The sequence below is a fragment of the Hyla sarda genome, chromosome 5, assembly GCF_029499605.1.
Source record: "Hyla sarda isolate aHylSar1 chromosome 5, aHylSar1.hap1, whole genome shotgun sequence".
Classification (NCBI taxonomy): Eukaryota; Metazoa; Chordata; class Amphibia; order Anura; family Hylidae; genus Hyla; species Hyla sarda.
Genome location: NC_079193.1, coordinates 355,758,430 through 355,775,842, shown reverse-complemented (window position 1 = coordinate 355,775,842; position 17,413 = coordinate 355,758,430). Strand labels below are relative to the sequence as shown.

At 45.2% G+C, this 17,413-nt stretch overlaps 1 long non-coding RNA gene across 1 annotated transcript in view; it reads right to left on the bottom strand.

Annotated features, from left to right (window-relative positions):
- Window positions 1–244: 244 nt before the first annotated feature.
- Window positions 245–17,413, bottom strand: part of LOC130274392 (uncharacterized) — a 41,613-nt gene continuing 24,444 nt past the window's right edge. The window contains exon 4 of the long non-coding RNA XR_008844355.1: window positions 245–771. This is a non-coding gene — a long non-coding RNA (uncharacterized LOC130274392). The remainder of the gene's footprint in view (window positions 772–17,413) is intronic.

Sequence of the window (17,413 nt, the reverse complement as noted above, 5' to 3'; positions counted from 1 at the left end):
ATAAGCCTGGTTGTCCCTATTGAGACTGTTTTGTCCCCTATTGGGAGGTGTCCCCTATTGGGAGGTGTCTGCTCAGATTTCACTGTACTATGTTAGAGTCAGGCCTATGCTACATTTAGGCTAGTGCTCATCACCAGAGAGAAAAACCCATAACAAAGACCAAAATGGGTTCAGATTATGGTGTCAATTATGCCACACAAGGCAAAAAAAGAGTAAGGTATCCATACACATTCAATAACTGTTGGGCAAACAATTTTGTGGTTGACAACTATATTTCTTTTATCCATCCCTTACACATGAATGTTTAGCTCAATTGAGTGTTCATACGTTTGTGTGTTTGAAACGCATTGTCAATCCAAATTCCAATAAATCAAGCAATCCTGTTTTAATAATCGGGACTGCCTTTTTCGCTTTGGTTCCTGACCAAGGTACTCAGCTTTCCTAGGTGGTTGGATAAGCGTTGCTCTGATCCCTTTCCTCAGATCCCTATGTACTGTATAACCACAGGTAATCCATGTCTTGACGGGCCAGTCTGCTGTAATGTAATGTAACACAATCCCTTCGCACTGGTTGTGGCAGATTATTCCCATCCTGCATTTAATTAATTCACTTTTTATTAAACTACATAAAAAGAGCGAAAATGAAGTCCAGAAGATTTCCAATAAATTCTCACAGCAACGCTTTTCTTTTGAGGTTTTACTTTGTTTTGTCCAATGATGCAATTAGGTTTTCTAGGAAGAAAAATCCTCAGGACAGCTGGACCGAATTTTCCTGTATGGTAAATGAATAATTAATTACCCTTATACTAACACCGGGGACATAGTCAAGTCTAACATTTTCACCTTAAAAACACAGGCGTGTTCCTCATGAGCTGAAATCTTCAGCCAATATGGGAATCACTACATGAAAGTTCCTGGAAAGACAAGCAGAGCCGAGGCTCGTGTTTGTGGACGCATGTCAAAGTAGGAAGGAGATCATATTAACAGAACTGGCGAGAACAACAAGACCCATCCTTGAGACATTAACAATGCTGATTCACTTAAAGGGATACTCCTCTGCTAGACATGTTATCCCCTATCCAAAGGATGGGTGATAAGATGTCTGATCGTGGGGGTCCCACCACAGGGTCTCCCACTATCTCTGCCCAGCACCCGACGTTCTGAATGAACACTAGATTACGGCGGCAGTGGTCATGATGCCACGCCTCCTCGAGATGTCATGCCACGCCCCCTCCATGCATGTCTATGGGAGGGGATGTGACTGCCGTGGGGGGGGGGTGACGTGCATGGAGGGGGCATGGTGTGACATCACGACCACTGTCGCTGGAACCCAGCGTTCGTTCAGAATGCTGGGTGCTGCGTGGAGATATCAGGGGTCCCTGCGGCAGGACCCATGCGATCAGACATCTTATCCCCTATCCTTTGGATAGGGGATAAGATGCCTAGAGGCAGAGTACCAATTTAAAGGGGTACGATAAGAAGAACATGGCTGAACCATGGGTTGGCTCTGATTTGGATATGATTTGCATTATACAATGAATACAGCTGAGCTGCAACACCACACACATCCTGTAGACAGGTGTGGCGCTATTTTTGGAAGGAATGATCGATATTGTTTTAATTTTGTGCAACCTTTTCAGTTACATTTACAAAGAACTCTGACATTGTCCACGATTGTCTTTTACAAGAGACATGTATGTACCCAAGGTCTGACAGACCCATCTGAGGAGAGGAACATCTTATGTTGGTCAAAGACTAATAGAAAAAATAGACTACAAAGATCCAGTAGAAGAAAACATTATTTGGTGGTGAGTTTGGGGCCAATTGCTTATCTCTAGGGTTTATTTGTTATGGAGGAAATTCACAAATAACCTATGAGATCTAATTGATAACATTACATCTGAATTAGAAAATAGACCCATACATGTTCTGTATAGATGGTAGATAGTCGTCAGAATTATCTCATCTGGTGGCCCCAGGGAACCCACTGCACCCAAAATACAACATGTTATTGTTTATATCATTTATTTCATCTTTTTGTAGTTGTATTATTTGACTCCCTATGCTCATATCACAATTGTAAAAAGTCCTTCTCACTGTAGAATAATGAATATCAAATTGTTTGTACATGACCGTATAACTAGGAATGAGCAAATCGAATCTGACGAATCAGAATATCAGGAAAAATTTGATTTGCAATGAATGCGAATGTCGCCAAGATTCGATAGCGTGAATCGCTTAATTAAACTCCGTTTAGTGCTGTCCAGGCTCCAGGGTATCTAAAATGGCGGATCCACATGTGAGGACATGGGGCAAGGAATCCTGGGAAGACGGGTAGGTGGGATGACCCTTAATCACATGCAGCATGCAGCCTATCAGCAGCCAGCCACCCCTGTGATGTCACAGCCCTATATAATCGGCAGCCATCTTGCGGCCAGTCACTTCAGCCTTTCATTGCAGATAGAGAGAGAGGGACAGACAGCGCTGTGTGTTGCACAGAAAAGCATTTTTACAGCAGCGATTCACCTCCCAGTCACATCAGCGTTCTATTGCAGAGAGAGAGGGACAGAGAGCAGTGTGTTGCACAGAAAAACTTTTTTACAGCAGTGATTCACCTCAAGCCCAAATTCAGCCTAGAAGCACTGATAGGGAATAAAGAGAGATTGAGAGGGAAAGTGCAATTGTGGGTGTATTACAGCAGCAATTCACCTCAAGCCCAAATCCAGCCTAGAAGCAAAGATAGGGAAGGAAGAGAGATTGAGAGGGAAAGCGCAATTCTGGATGTATTACAGCATTGATTCACCTCAAGCCCAAATCCAGCCTAGAAGCACTGACAGGGAAGGGAGTGAGATTGAGAGAGAAAGTACAATTTTGGGTGTAGTACACAGAGACTGTGTGCTGCAGCACTGGTGTGTACAACAACTGAAAAGCTAATAGTAGCCAGTCAGTTAGGGTGAGCAGAGCACTAAAAACATATTGTCCTCTATTAAGTGTAACTTTTGCATACATCTAAGTGGAGTACTGTTTTGTTCCTGTTAAAGTCTTAAGGGCCTAGATACCATGAAAGCCCAGCCAAAAGTACACACCTGCTGGTGTTGTTGAGAAATACTGTTTTAAGTGTACTGGAGCGCATTGTCCTCCCCATATAAGTGCATTCCACATATTTACATCTTAGTGGTGTACTATTTTGTTCCTGTCAAAGTCTTAAGGGCCTATATACTGTGAAAGGCCAGCCAAAAGTACACACCTGCTTGGGTTGTAGACAAATACTGTTTTAAGCGTATTGGAGCGCATTGTCCTCCCCTTATAAGTGCATACCACATATGCACATCTAAGTGGTGTACAATTTTGTTCCTGTCAAAGTCTAAAAGGCCTAAATACTGTGAACGGTCAGCCAAAAGTACACACCTGCTGGTGTTCTAGACAATTACTGTTTTAAGCGTACTGAAGCACAATGTCCTCCCCTCATAAGTGCATACCACATACGTACATCTAAGTGGTGTACCATTTTGTTCCTGTTAAACTCTTAATGGCCTAGATACTGTGAAAGGCCAGGCAAAAGTACACAACTGCTGGTGTTTGTCAGGATCCGAAGTGGTATGCAGGTTAGACACAGGTAGTGGATCCTCTATGTCAGTGAGGTGATGGCGTGGGCCGTACCAGGGGAACGGAATCTAAGGGGTTACTGGTTTTCACCAGAGCCCGCCGCAAAGCGGGATGGACTTGCTGCGACAGGTAACCCCCAGGTTGTTCCACCCAATAGCGACTCAACCTCACTGACTGCTGACTGCAAGGTCAGACGTAGCAGAAGGTCAGGGCAGGCAGCAACGGTTCGTAGTCAAGGGCAACGGCAAGGGTCTGGATACACAGGCAAAGGACACACGGGAACGCTTTCACTGGCACAAGGCAACAAGATCCGACAGGGACAGGAAGGGGAAGTGGGTTAATAGTGTAGGGAGGTGATTGCGCTGATTGGGCCAGACACCAATTAGTGGTGCACTGGCCCTTTAATTTTCAGAGAGCCGGCACGCGCGCGCCCTAGAGAGCGGGGCCGAGCGTGCCGGGACGGGACAGAAGGAGGACGGGACAGGTGAGTGACATGGGGCGCGATACGAGAGCGGGCATGTCCTGTGCCTCGGATCGCGTCCCCTCCGGTGACACGGGAGGAGCGTTCGCGGTGCTGACCAGAGCGCTGCATGTAGAGGCACGCCGCGAGCGCTCCGGGTTCCGCTGCCTCCCCGGAGCGATCGCGGGGTGCGTGACAGTGTTGTAGACAAATAATGTTTTAAGCGTACTGGAGCGCATTGTCCTCCTCCATAAGTGCATACCACATATGTACATCTAAGTGGTGTACTATTTTGTTCCTGTTAAAGTCTTAAGGGCCTAGATACTGTGAAAGGCCAGCCAAAAGTACACACCTGCTGGTGTTGTAGACAAATACTGTTTTAAACGTAGTGGATTGTATTGTACTCCCCTCATATACACACAAAGTATGTGAGGCAGAGAAGTGCCAGGACATGCACAGAGGAGTGGCAGAGGTCAAATTCTGCCTAAATTCATTAGGCAGAGGTCGCAGCAGACTATGGGTGAGTTGCAGCAGGAGTTGCAGCGAGAGGCCTGAGCTCCCGGTATCAGCTAGAGGTCGTGTCTCGACCAGAAACCCATCAGCCATCATCCATTGGTTAACACGGTCATCCACTTCATCACAAGTGACATCTGACACCCCTAGTCGGTGGGTTCCTCAAACACAACCCACAGTTAACATGGCCCAGGAGCAGTCCCTGTCCTCCCATTGCCTCTGTCCTATGCTTTTCCCTCCACCACAGAAGTGGGTTCAGCTCCACTATTTAGTGAGGAGGATCTACTAGAGGACAATGAGCAGCTTCCTCCGCTAGGCAGGCAAGTAGTGATGAGGAGAGTGGCGTGAGAGGTGGTGTTGCGAGCATTCAGGCTCCTGAAGCAGACACTTTTGAGGAACCTGAGGAGAACATCAGTGACGTGCAGACACATCTCGATGATGTTGAAGCCGATCACACTTGGGAGCCGAGTGCAGAAGGAGATTCATCATCATCAGGAGAAGAGGACTGCAGGTTGCCCGTGAGGCAGCAAGGTGGTAGCATGGTTGGCAGTCAGCATGGTGGCAGAAGTGGAAAGTCTGGAGCCAAACGTGCCCGGGGTAGACCCCCTGCTTCTCGGCAGCCTACCTTTCCGGGAGGTAGTGGAACAGGGGTTCCTGGAGTTGGCGGCAGTAGCAGTCAATTAGTGCGGACTGTTGGTGGGAAAATCAGCTACTCAGCGGTGTGGCAGTTTTTCATCAAGCATTCGGAGGAGGTTAACATGGCCACATGCAAGATGCATGGGCAGAAGGTGAAGCGGGGCTAGGGTCCCAATGTTGGCACCATGGCCCCTGCGTTAACATATGCAGTGTCACCATAAAGCGGCCTGGGAGAACCATGACTCCGATGTGGTGGTCCAGCCTGCTGCATCACCCAGTGGCATGCTGCTCCCTGTTTTAGCCAGCCAAGGCTCCACCACCTCAGCCAAAGGGAGCTGTGTGTTATACCCATCTTTTGTCGCTCCAGATGCTTCTGCTCCTCCTACTTCAAGTCAGTCATTCTGCCAGCAATCCATCGTCAAAGCCACGTCCAAGAGACAACAGTATGCGCCCACTCATCCAACGGCGCAGAAGCTGAATGTGCTCCTGTCCAAGTTGCAGGTGCTGCAGTCCCTCCCTTTTCAAGTGGTGGACTGTGCACCATTCAGAGAACTTATGTCTTGTGCCGAGCCGAGGTGGAGAGTTCCCAGCCGTCATTTATTTGTGAAGAAGGCAGTACCAGCCCTACACAATTTTGTGGAACAGAAGGTGGGCCAGTCCTTGAGCCTGTCGGTGTGTACCAAAGTGCACGGCAGCACTGGCGCGTGGAGCTGTAACTACGGTCAGGGATAATTACATGTCCTTTATGGCCCACTGGGTGAATGTGGTTCCTGCACAGCCACAACACCAACTTGGACAGGTCACGCCGCTCCCTCCTCCACGCTCTCAGGCTGTAGGTCCTGCGACAGTGTGCGACTCCGCTTCCTCATCCTCCACCTTGTCCTCAGCCTCCACTGCACGGACAAGTCTCAGTGCCCTCCAGCATACCATGTGTGCAGGGCATGGCGGTGTCACGGTTTTCTTCACATGGTTTGCCTTGGCAAACAGTCACACAGGGGAGGGATTGCTAAAAGTCATTTATCAAGAAATCGAATCATAGCTTACTCCATGAAAACTGGAAATGGGAACCATGGTGACCAATAACGGGAAGAACATCTTGTCTGCGTTGCGACAAGGAAACCTGAGACATGCGCCCTGCATGGCACACATGTTCAATCTGGTTGTCAAGCGGTTTCTGAAGTGTTACCCCATCTGCAAGACATCCTAACAATGGGAAGGAAACTTTGCATGCACTTTAGCCACTCATACACTGCAAAGCACACCCGCCTTGAGCTGCAGCGTCAGAACGGCATCCCCTAACATAGTCTGATTTGTGACTTTTCCACATGTTGGAATTCCACCATCCATATGTTGGACCAACTATACGAACAGATAAAAGCCATCACCAATTTATTGATGATCCAAGCGGATAGGGGGACTCCCTTGTGAAACTTCAATGTCAACCAGTGGCAGCTCATACGTGACACATGCCATTTGCTCTGGCCCTTTGAGGAAGCCACATTATTAGAAAGTCACCAGGATTACGGGATGAACAACTTAATTCCACTGCTTCATCTACTACAACATGTGTTGGGAACAATGGCTGGTCATGGCACTGGAGACATGGGGGGACATGTATCAAAGATTTTACCCCTGTTTTGTGTGTATTTTATTTGCGCAAAATTTTGCGCAAGCCCTTTTTTTTGCGCATTTTTTTGTGCACGTTTTGGTAGAGCATGTCCTTCAGATGTGGTGATATGGGGTACCTTGGAGTGACATCTATAGTACGCATGGATTTATTAACTGCGTACTTTTCCTTTACACCAAAAATGTTGCCGCAAGAGCTGTTTTTTTTGCGCAAATATAAGCCATCTTGGACTTAACGTAGCAAGATGCTCTAAATCATTGATTCTATTTTCCAAAGAGTGGATTGAGGAGATTACTATATTTACCCCCAATTTATGAAGCTCATTGCGCTTGATTGATAAATTTAGCTATTCTGCACATAATTTAGAATTCGGGAAAAGGGGTAAAATGCTTCTACCATACACAAATAATGATACATGTCCCCCATGGTGCCTACATCTCACGGCCACATGAGACCTGTGGGGGCTGAACAGGAGGAGGAGGAGGGGGAGGGGCACAGTGGAGCACAGTTTACGTTTCACGAGATGGGTGTTTTTTCTAGTCATCTGACAGGAGAGGAGGAGCTGAAGTAGCTAGAGGAGCAGGAGGGTTATGAGGAAGGCGAAACCAAGGACCCAGACACACCGTGGCAGTATACAGTGAAGATGGAGGCAGGGAGTCTCTCCGAGTCACTTGCACAAATGGCACAATGCATGCTCACTTGCTTAAGTAGTGACCGTCGAATTGTCAACATTCAGCAGCGGGATGACTTCTGGCTCTCCACCTTATTGGACCCTCGCTACCGGCACAAAATGTGGGCCTTTTTTACACCCACTGAGAGGGAGGACAAACTGACCTACTACAGAGACATCCTACATACGGTGTTCATATTAGGACATTATCAGGCGTCACACAAACCTCTGTCACACCTCAGCCAAACCGACCTCAGCCGTCAGACAAACCTACGTCACACCTCAGACGAATCTCCCTCAGCCCTCAGCTCTCAGCCAAACCTCCGTCATGCCTCAGACAAACCTCCGTCACACCTCAGACTAACCTCCCTCAGCCCTCAGCTCTCAGACAAACCTCCGTTATGCCTCAGGCAAACCTCGTTCATACCTCAGACAAACCTCTGTCACACCTCAGACAAACCTCCCTCAGCCCCCAGCTCTCAGCCAAACCTCTGTCATGCCTCAGACAAACCTTGGTCATACCTCAGACAAACCTCTGTCACACCTCAGACAAACCTCCCTCAGCTCTCAGCCAAACCTCCGTCATGCCTCAGATGTCAGCTGATGTAAAGTTTTCCTCGATTCATAGAAAACTGAGAGGGGCATGCGCAGCCCTCTGCTGACAGCGTAGGGCTAAAGTAGGCAGCGTTAGGAGCGAAGCCCTGCACATGCGCAGTTGTCCGTACTGCTCAGAGTGCATGCTCTGCTTTCCTCCGCTTACCAGTTAGCGTAGGGAGGCTGGAAAACTTTAACTGCTGTCCGGCTGACGTCTGAGCTATGACGGAGGTTTGGCTGAGAGCTGACGGAAGTTTGTCTGAGGTGTGACGGAGGTTTGTGTGACGCCTGATGATGTCCTAATATGGACACCGTACCTACGTAGTCAGTTGGCCGATGCCTATCTGCACCATAGTCCATTCTCTCGCAGGTCTGACTCGGGGGGCCCTGTGCGCTCACCCTTCTCTGCCATGGCTGCTGGGGAGGGGTGGGGTGGCAGGGGCAGCACCAGCTCCATCAGCAGCAGCCTGAGTCTACAGTCCCTGATGAGTAGCTTTCTTCACCCTCATAGTGAAGCAACTCATCAGCAGCATGACATGACATGCCAACTTACATTGGAGACCTGCTGGACTTCTGGGCAGCCAAACTTGATTTGTGGCCGCAACTAGCAGAGTTTTCGCTGAAAAAGCTTCCCTGCCCGGCCAGTAGTGTGCCATCAGAGCGGATGTTTAGTGTAGCGGGGGCCATAGTAACCCCAAGGAGAACTCGTCTGTCCACGAAAAATGCAGAGAGACTGACCTTTGTGAAGATGAATCAGGCATGGATCAGCTAGGATTTCCACCCACCAATGCCTGGCGCATGAGAGTAGATTGACCATGGTGCCACACCAACACTTCACAAATATGGATAGTGCCAAACATATTTAAGGTGCTGCTCCCCATTTACAGACATTCCTCCACATCAGACCACAAGTAAGTATTGAGGATATGCATTACATAAAACATAACTTTAAAAAATATTCTTAGGAGAAAAATATATGTACCTAATTTTTTTTTTAACCCTTTAATGACGCAGGACGTATATTTTCATCCTGCGCCGGCTCCCGCGATATGAAGCGAGGTCACGCTGCGACCCCGCATCACATCGCGTCGGTCCCGGCGCTCATCAACGGCCGGGACCCGTGGCTAATGCCACACATCGCCAATCACGGCGATGTGCGGTATTAACCCTTTAGAAGCGGCGGTCAAAGCTGACCGCCGCTTCTAAAGCGAAAGTGAAAGTATCCCAGCTAGTCAGTCGGGCTGTTCGGGACCGCCGCGGTGAAATCGCGGCGTTCCGAACAGCTTGCAGGACACCGGGAGGGCCCTTACCTGCCTCCTCGGTGTCCGATCGGCGAATGACTGCTCCGTGCCTGAGATCCAGGCAGGAGCAGTCAAGCGCCGATAACGCTGATCACAGGCGTGTTAATACACGCCAGTGATCAGCATAGGAGATCAGTGTGTGCAGTGTTATAGGTCCCTATGGGACCTATAACACTGCAAAAAAAAAAGTAAAAAAAAAAGTGTTAATAAAGGTCATTTAACCCCTTCCCTAATAAAAGTTTGAATCACATAAAAAAAATAAAATAGTGTAAATAAAAATAAACATATGTAGTATCGCCGCGTGCGTAAATGTCCGAACTATAAAAATATATCATTAATTAAATCGCACGGTCAATGGTGTACGCGCAAAAAAATTCCAAAGTCCAAAAAAGTGTATTTTGGTCACTTTTTATACCATTAAAAAATGAATAAAAAGTGATCAAAAAAAGTCTGATCAAAACAAAAATCATACCGATAAAAACTTCAGATCACGGCGCAAAAAATTAGCCCTCATACCGCCCTGTACGTGGAATAATAAAAAAGTTATAGGGGTCAGAAGAGGACATTTTTAAACGTATAAATTTTCCTGCATGTAGTTATGATTTTGTCCAGAAGTACGACAAAATCAAACCTATATAAGTAGGGTATCATTTTAACCGTATGGACCTACAGAATAATGATAAGGTGTCATTTTTACCGAAATATGCACTGCGTAGAAACGGAAGCCCCCAAAAGTTACAAAATGGCGTTTTTTCTTCGATTTTGTCGCACAATGATTTTTTTTTCCGTTTCGTCATGAATTTTTGGGTAAAATGACTGATGTCACTGCAAAGTAGAATTGGCAACGCAAAAAATAAGCCCTAATATGGATTTTTAGGTGGAAATTTGAAAGGGTTATGATTTTTAAAAGGTAAGGAGGAAAAAACGAAAATGCAAAAACGGAAAAACCCTGAGTCCTCAAGGGGTTAAATCAAACAAGAGGAAAGGTGTACAAAAAAACACTATGTGCCACCAAGTATTGATATGATGCAAAGACCTCTAAAAGCTGGAAGGGAACAACGTATGGTCCATTGTAACCGGTGGGGGTAAAAACTTCCCCTGTAAGGCTTTACTCTCGCATTATTAATTCCCTTCTTCACAAGTGTTACTCGCCCTAAAAAGGGTGGCCCCACACAGGAACCTCTCCCTATTTTCCCCTACAAACACTGCCATTTCCCAGGGTTTTTAGGTGGAAATAGAGAGTGTCCTGTGTTGCCAAGAATGGAATTAATAGGGCAAGAGTAGGGCCTTACAGGGGAAGTTTTTACCCCCACTTGCTACAATGGACAATACGTTTTTCCCTTCCACCTTTTTGAGGAAAGTGTTACTCGTCTAAAAAAAGGGTGGCCCCACACAGGAACCAATCTCTATTTCCACCTAAAAACCCTGGGAAATGGCAGTGTTTGTAGGTGAAAATAGGGAGAGGTACCTGTGTGGGGCCACCCTTTTTGGGGCGAGTAACACTTGCCAAGAAGGGAATTTATAATGCGACAGTAGGGCCTTACAGGGGAATTTTTACCCCCACCGGTTACAATGGACCATACGTTGTTCCCTTCCACCTTTTAGAGGTCTTTGCATCACATAAATACTGGTGGTGTAGGTGGCACATGGTGTTTTTTGCACACCTTTCCTTTTGTTTGATTTAAAAACATAATTTGGGTCCATATATTTTATCCTAAGCATATTATTAAAATGATCGAGGATAAGTTATAGATTGCGGGGGGGTCCGAGCGCTGGGACCCCCTGCGATCTCCTGAACGGGGCCCCGGCAGTCTGCTGGAAAGGAGCGTGCCGACCCCTGCACAAGCGTCGGCCGACGCGCTCCCTCCATGTATCCTATAGAAATACATTGAGGGGGCGTTTCAGCCGCGGCTTCCTGCGGGGATCGGAGCAGCGGCTGTCCTCCTTAAGATAGGGGATGTAATTTTTTGCTGCACTACTCCTTTAATCAAGGGCATTTGATTAGCAGCACCTAACTGCAACTTGCCCTTTTTCATTCCTGGAAGACTTATAAGTGTATAGCTTTTAATACACTGTTTCTGCATTTTGTTCTAGTTTTTGTTAAATAAACAATAATCTGTCATGTGTTGTTGTTCATCAGAGGTTGTATTTACCTCATTTTAAGTCTAATAGCCAGATTTTTTTGGATAATGCCCTGAAACCTAAAACTATAGAATTAAAAAGGGTGTACTTCTTGCTTTCTTGACTGTATTTGGGACCTATATGTAATCAATGATTGAGTTAACCTGGGTGGCAGTTATCCTTTGCGGTGGCTCTCTGCTCTGGTCAAAAGAAGGTCTTATCAATAGGAGGTCCACCTCTATCAAGCCCAAATGCTCATATAGGGCAAAGGCCAGTTTCAGACCAGTATTTTTGCATCCCTATGGTTCTTTCCATTTGGGTCATTAGATCTGCAGTCAGGCCAGGACTTACAGATGGAAAAATGTGGTGGTATTATTTAAAACTGGTCTTGAGGCATAGGGGTTGTCCTAATGGACACTTCTCTTTAATAGGATCACTACAACAACACTACTGCGACCCCGCATCGCGTCGGTCCCGGCGCTCATCAACGGCCGGGACCCACGGCTAATGCCACACATCGCCAATCACGGCGATGTGCGGTATTAACCCTTTAGAAGCGGCGGTCAAAGCTGACCGCCGCTTCTAAAGCGAAAGTGAAAGTATCCCAGCTAGTCAGTCGGGCTGTTCGGGACCGCCGCGGTGAAATCGCGGCGTTCCGAACAGCTTGCAGGACACCGGGAGGGCCCTTACCTGCCTCCTCGGTGTCCGATCGGCGAATGACTGCTCCGTGCCTGAGATCCAGGCAGGAGCAGTCAAGCGCCGATAACGCTGATCACAGGCGTGTTAATACACGCCAGTGATCAGCATAGGAGATCAGTGTGTGCAGTGTTATAGGTCCCTATGGGACCTATAACACTGCAAAAAAAAAAGTAAAAAAAAAAGTGTTAATAAAGGTCATTTAACCCCTTCCCTAATAAAAGTTTGAATCACATAAAAAAAATTAAATAGTGTAAATAAAAATAAACATATGTAGTATCGCCGCGTGCGTAAATGTCCGAACTATAAAAATATATCATTAATTAAATCGCACGGTCAATGGTGTACGCGCAAAAAAATTCCAAAGTCCAAAAAAGTGTATTTTGGTCACTTTTTATACCATTAAAAAATGAATAAAAAGTGATCAAAAAAAGTCTGATCAAAACAAAAATCATACCGATAAAAACTTCAGATCACGGCGCAAAAAATTAGCCCTCATACCGCCCTGTACGTGGAATAATAAAAAAGTTATAGGGGTCAGAAGAGGACATTTTTAAACGTATACATTTTCCTGCATGTAGTTATGATTTTGTCCAGAAGTACGACAAAATCAAACCTATATAAGTAGGGTATCATTTTAACCGTATGGACCTACAGAATAATGATAAGGTGTCATTTTTACCGAAATATGCACTGCGTAGAAACGGAAGCCCCCAAAAGTTACAAAATGGCGTTTTTTCTTCGATTTTGTCGCACAATGATTTTTTTTTCCGTTTCGTCATGAATTTTTGGGTAAAATGACTGATGTCACTGCAAAGTAGAATTGGCAACGCAAAAAATAAGCCCTAATATGGATTTTTAGGTGGAAATTTGAAAGGGTTATGATTTTTAAAAGGTAAGGAGGAAAAAACGAAAATGCAAAAACGGAAAAACCCTGAGTCCTCAAGGGGTTAAATCAAACAAGAGGAAAGGTGTACAAAAAAACACTATGTGCCACCAAGTATTGATATGATGCAAAGACCTCTAAAAGCTGGAAGGGAACAACGTATGGTCCATTGTAACCGGTGGGGGTAAAAACTTCCCCTGTAAGGCTTTACTCTCGCATTATTAATTCCCTTCTTCACAAGTGTTACTCGCCCTAAAAAGGGTGGCCCCACACAGGAACCTCTCCCTATTTTCCCCTACAAACACTGCCATTTCCCAGGGTTTTTAGGTGGAAATAGAGAGTGTCCTGTGTTGCCAAGAATGGAATTAATAGGGCAAGAGTAGGGCCTTACAGGGGAAGTTTTTACCCCCACTTGCTACAATGGACAATACGTTTTTCCCTTCCACCTTTTTGAGGAAAGTGTTACTCGTCTAAAAAAAGGGTGGCCCCACACAGGAACCAATCTCTATTTCCACCTAAAAACCCTGGGAAATGGCAGTGTTTGTAGGTGAAAATAGGGAGAGGTACCTGTGTGGGGCCACCCTTTTTGGGGCGAGTAACACTTGCCAAGAAGGGAATTTATAATGCGACAGTAGGGCCTTACAGGGGAATTTTTACCCCCACCGGTTACAATGGACCATACGTTGTTCCCTTCCACCTTTTAGAGGTCTTTGCATCACATAAATACTGGTGGTGTAGGTGGCACATGGTGTTTTTTGCACACCTTTCCTTTTGTTTGATTTAAAAACATAATTTGGGTCCATATATTTTATCCTAAGCATATTATTAAAATGATCGAGGATAAGTTATAGATTGCGGGGGGGTCCGAGCGCTGGGACCCCCTGCGATCTCCTGAACGGGGCCCCGGCAGTCTGCTGGAAAGGAGCGTGCCGACCCCTGCACAAGCGTCGGCCGACGCGCTCCCTCCATGTATCCTATAGAAATACATTGAGGGGGCGTTTCAGCCGCGGCTTCCTGCGGGGATCGGAGCAGCGGCTGTCCTCCTTAAGATAGGGGATGTAATTTTTTGCTGCACTACTCCTTTAATCAAGGGCATTTGATTAGCAGCACCTAACTGCAACTTGCCCTTTTTCATTCCTGGAAGACTTATAAGTGTATAGCTTTTAATACACTGTTTCTGCATTTTGTTCTAGTTTTTGTTAAATAAACAATAATCTGTCATGTGTTGTTGTTCATCAGAGGTTGTATTTACCTCATTTTAAGTCTAATAGCCAGATTTTTTTGGATAATGCCCTGAAACCTAAAACTATAGAATTAAAAAGGGTGTACTTCTTGCTTTCTTGACTGTATTTGGGACCTATATGTAATCAATGATTGAGTTAACCTGGGTGGCAGTTATCCTTTGCGGTGGCTCTCTGCTCTGGTCAAAAGAAGGTCTTATCAATAGGAGGTCCACCTCTATCAAGCCCAAATGCTCATATAGGGCAAAGGCCAGTTTCAGACCAGTATTTTTGCATCCCTATGGTTCTTTCCATTTGGGTCATTAGATCTGCAGTCAGGCCAGGACTTACAGATGGAAAAATGTGGTGGTATTATTTAAAACTGGTCTTGAGGCATAGGGGTTGTCCTAATGGACACTTCTCTTTAATAGGATCACTACAACAACACTACTGTAATACTGCAAACAATAAGAATGTATGTGGTGGCATTGGGGTGCAAGGTATTCTTGTCAATTTGTGATGCCAGTGCACCGTTAGCCTATACAGGGTACTAGGTGGAGATAGCTTCTCCTGGGCCAGACACGGGGGGGGGGGGGGGGGGGGGGTAATAAACACACCGACATTGGGTTACAGATAACTGTCTTTTACTGAGCAGGTGTAGATGGTACAGCACGCACTACAGAGTAGAGTAGAAGGGATGCAGTCTAAGCCTTGGGTGCCCTGTTGCCTTGCTGGGACTTATGGTGCTTTTCACCCACTTGAATTCTATGAACTTGAGATATGAGACTTGAAGATATCCCACACTAACAAGGGTTCTGACAAGGTCCAATTACTAACACCGCCAGAGCTTCACTCACCACTGTACTTGGAACACTTGCATAATGGCGTGGCTGACTTGATTCAGAGTTTTCCTCAGATTTCCTCTGGATTCACCAAACAAGTATTCCACCTCCTTTCCACACTGCAGCTCAGGCTAAAACTGGGGCAACTACTCCCCTCTACACTATTTACAGGAGAATTTGGGGGTTCCCATTGGGCAGACATGGTCACCTAGTTACCAATGCATCTCCCTCTAAAAGGTACAGTAAATAAATAACATAATGAATACAGTAAATATAATAAAGAATATGATAAATAGTAGTGTTGCTCGCGAATATTCGCAATGCGAATTTTATTTGCGAATATCGCATATTCGTGAATTCGCGAATATTCGCGAATATAGCACTATATATTCGTAATTACGAATATTAGTTTTTTTTTCACAGTACACATCAGAGTGATCATCCCTCTCTGCTTCCAACTTGTGTGGTGTAAAAAAGGCTCTAATACTAATACTATGCGAATTTTCGCTTATGTTAATTTTTGTATATGCTAATTTTTGCATATGTAAATTTTCGCATGCGCGTTTTTTTCGCATATGCGAAAATAAAACGAGCATATTACGAATATGCGAATATTCGCGAATATATGACGAATATTCGTCCATATATTCGCGAATATTCGCGAATTCGAATATGGCCTATGCCGCTCAACACTAATAAACAGTGGGCCCAACACAAGAGCATTAGGCATGCCCAAGAAAATACGCAGCCCACAGAACAGCCTTTGGTGCTGGGACACCACATGTATATGCCTTAAGAGAAGTTTCATATCCAGGTGGAGTTTTCTTAAGAGGTTACTTTTATTTTGACACATGAACATGAATAGAGATAAACAAGGCAGTTAAAAGCCTCTTTATTTACATGTCTCTGGATGTAGGACTTTCTTCAGTCACCACGACCCGATTGTCATGTGTTTCTCATTACATGGACAGATCTAACCCTAAATCTCATATAGATTTGTAAATTCAGTTTATATTTAATTGTTAGTGAGACAAGAGACACCTGGCATTTTATAGCCCCCCGGACTGACAGAAGGGACTATGTGTTAATATCAACTATGACATGACCCTGTTGTTCTACATTTAGGAGTATTATAATCTGTTAATCCACACTGGACACCTACGTATTAGCTGTCAAATTTCCATTTACAAGCCTCTCGGTAATATTCATTCAATGAATACTTGGTAAAGATTCAGGAACCCTAAATGGTAATAAATCAAGTTTTTCTCTGTGCTTTTAATAACCAGCACGATGAAAGGGGAATTATAGTTTCAGCAAACAAATGTTATTCTTTGTGTAGTGTTCCCGTAGTACGACTATTCCAGCTACCATCTTAGGAGAATTGTCGGGTGGCTGAGAGTCAAAGGTTTGCTTCCTGCATGAAATGTGTATTAGGTACTGAAGAATTATAGCAAATGTGTTTATGAGCAATGCACATTTTTATTGCATATACTGAGCTATTACAGAGTGTAAAAGAAACAAAACAGCATTTAATACATGCAGAAGAATAATGCTTTGGTCACAGGATGCTCCTAGCCAGGAGAATCTCCCTAGTCCAATATCTCTATCCCAAGAGGAGGGATAGACCTAAATCTGTTAGCACCAGTTAGTCTGGCTCAAGTCAGAGCCATGTGAACATGTTCAAGGTTTGTTATTAGAATACTTACACATACAGTAGGCCAATTGTACCTACGTAAAATTTGTCTAAAATCAAGTCACTGTTCTTGCTCCTTTTACTGTCTACACTGTGAGGATATTGTTCTACAAGATTCCTGTTTCCCAGAGGAAAACCATTGTCTTCATCTGAGAGGAAAAAGCTGAACAAGGACCTCACTGAATTAAACTAATCTCTTTGCTGGCCTTCATTTGGCGTTAATGCTGCCTGGAAAATTTCCTTGATCTATCCAAGACTGTTGAGACCCAATTAGCTCCTAGCAGGCTATAACTACCCCTCCCCCTTACTACAATAAATAATTAAATAATAACTGACACAACAGCAATATAACTTTTCCATGGGTGGGGATCGGCCACAGCTTTATTTATAAAATTACTTATATAAATAACAATTTAACTGTAACAAAGACACCGATTGGCTTCTTACCAACCCGAGAGGTGCTGCCACACCGTCCTGTGTGGAGGTCTACCCCGGGTTGACCCCGCTTTCACCGTCTTCTTACCGCCAAGCTGTGACTTACAATAAACA